Here is a 2,500-nt window from a genome sequence, read left to right on the forward strand (position 1 = left end):
TTCAGGGCATTATCGATCTATCCTTGAGAATCGAGACCAAAAATTGATTCTAATCAAGACCAACATTAAAATCGATCTATCCCTGAGAATCGACAACCGTATGAGATCAAAAAACCAGATTCAATTGATTGTTTAAGCATCGATTTGAGAAAATACTAGAATTTTGGCCAAAAACACCAAGAACCTAAAATGGTCAAAACACAAAAATTACTGAGGAGGGAGCGATTACAATGGAGGTACGAGGTTCAATGGGTGGTTCAAGGCGGTCTCTTCAAGTAGGGAGAAAGGCGAAGTGAGGTTAAGCATGGAGATGAGAGACAAATGGATGATTATAACGTAATAATGGTGGTCTGATGGTTTTAATGATTCTGCTAGCAGCAGATGGTGGCTCCGGAGGCGGTGATGGCATCTTCTAGTGGTTCCGACGCGGTGGCTTTAGGTGTCTCCGGCTATAGCGTCCGAAGGATCTGGTGGTGTATGTATGTTTGCAGTACAAGCTTGGTTCATGGATTGCTCTGATATTCTATGCTTATTCACTTGCAAACATGAGGAATATAGAGACTGACTTAAAACAGATCTCAACAGGATTTATGTTAAGTCCATTACATTACATATCTATATAAAAGCAATGAGTTATGTTGTGTGTTATCTTCATCCGTGAGTTGCAATCTGTTATGTTGCATATGGCATATATAAAGTCTGATATTGTTGTGTTATTTAATAGGTTTGATGTTATGTTATGGGAATGGTGGCAAATTACTTAATCCCTGACCGACCAGATGTGAAAGTAGTCATTTTAAAGGTATGAACCTGAGCTATTTGCACCTAATACAGTTTTGAAAACTAAAATATTTAAGTTGACCAAAACAGTCCGTGAATGGAGTTAAACTTTTCTGATGAAAGCTATTGGAAGAGTTTAGTTGTGTTCTTGGTGTTTTAACTTGTATTCCCCCCATAAAACTTAAGAAAACGTGAAAAGATAGGGGTATGAACTCACATTGAGTGATTTCAATAGGTGGATGATGAAGAAAAGGAGTTTTCAAGTCAAGAACACTTGGGAGATGCTTGAAGATTCGAAGATCTAACAACAAATATGACGATATTTGTGTAAGGACTCATGATTTGAGTGAAGGAGTGTAAGGAAATCAAGTGTGAGAAGAGATTTACTTACCAAAGGTAGATGAAGAACTTGGAAATTGCCCTTGGATATCGAGATTAGTGGGAGGAAGTGAGAGAGAATGGATTTTTGTTCTTTGGTGGGGAAGGAGTGAAATGGGAGGAGAGATGAGGATTTCCAGCTTTTGATCAAGAGTATGGCTGGAAAAATGGTGGGAAAAGGACGATGGAATGACAAGGTATGGTGGAATAGTGACTAGGGATGGTCATGGAGTAGGTATGGGAGGTAACTTGTGTCATACACTAAGGCAAAGCCAACACTTCACCTAAATATCTTACCCACTATATTTTTATTCTTAAATAAAGATTTCTCTAAAAGTGTGTTTAAATTATGCATATTTAGGGTCTTATATGTTAAAATATGATTTTTGGTGAAAATCCCACGTTAAAATAATCCAAAACGGGCTTAAAATGGAATCGTGGTCGAAAACCGGGTGAAAATGGGAAAAACCGAAGTCAGGGGCGAGATTCGGTCTTAGCAGCATTAGAACCGAAGGCATGGTTCGGTTGGTGTATTGGAACCGAGAGGGGGAGGTTCGGCCCGAGCAATCTCGCAGGCGAACTCATCAGAAGGGACCGAACGCGAAGCTGGTTGAGTAAAGACCCGAAAGTGAAATGGGGCGAAAGAGGAGGTTCGGTCCGAAGGGACCTTCGGTCCTCCGAAGTTCGGGTTCGGTTCTTCATTGGGTTCGGTTCAGCAGAGCAGTTTCGGTCCAGGAGGCTTCGGTCCTTAGAGGGTTCGGCTCCTTAAGAGGGTTTTTCGCGTAAACTTCCGTTTTTGAGTAGTGTTCAACTAAATTAAGGGTCAGGATGACCCGGATGACTATAAAAAGTTGAGAGAGATTTTTAGAGAGATTTGGGAGAGATTTCACATACTTGGAGAGATTTGGGAGAGATTTGAGGTAGAGAGAGATAGAGTGAAAGAGGTTGAGAGAGACTATGTTTGTGACCTCTTTGAGTGTTTGGCTTCGTAACGCAAGGTTCGTACACCCCGTTAAGCCTCGTTACGATTGTTATACGCTCCCGAGGGGTATGGAATAATGTTTTATCGAGTAGATTCATCACTTACCCTGATTAGGGTTTAGAATTTCCGAACACGTGAAAACTCTAAGTGATACTTTGTATTAAGATTGCGAGTTGTACAGTAAGAATCATATTGGAAACCCTAATATGCAAGGGTTAGATGCGTTGACCGGTTTGACTTGTTGACTTGACCAAAAATTGATGGTTGTCACACACCACCACTCCGTTCCTCTCGTGTTTCCGACCACCGAGCTACCGTTGTGCCAACCCATTGAAGACGAATGCCACCTTTGGACGTCAT

General features: G+C 41.2%; 1 long non-coding RNA gene across 1 annotated transcript in view; it reads left to right on the top strand.

Annotated features, from left to right (window-relative positions):
- The window catches only part of LOC145116926 (uncharacterized), a 1,785-nt gene extending 1,131 nt beyond the window's left edge, over nucleotides 1-654 (top strand). The window contains exon 2 of the long non-coding RNA XR_013712386.1: nucleotides 1-654. This exon is cut by the window's left edge and continues 303 nt beyond it. This is a non-coding gene — a long non-coding RNA (uncharacterized LOC145116926).
- Nucleotides 655-2,500: the final 1,846 nt, after the last annotated feature.

This window comes from Lactuca virosa, chromosome 5 (assembly GCF_052849685.1).
Source record: "Lactuca virosa cultivar CGN04683 chromosome 5, Lactuca_virosa_CGN04683_v6, whole genome shotgun sequence".
NCBI lineage: Eukaryota > Viridiplantae > Streptophyta > Magnoliopsida > Asterales > Asteraceae > Lactuca > Lactuca virosa.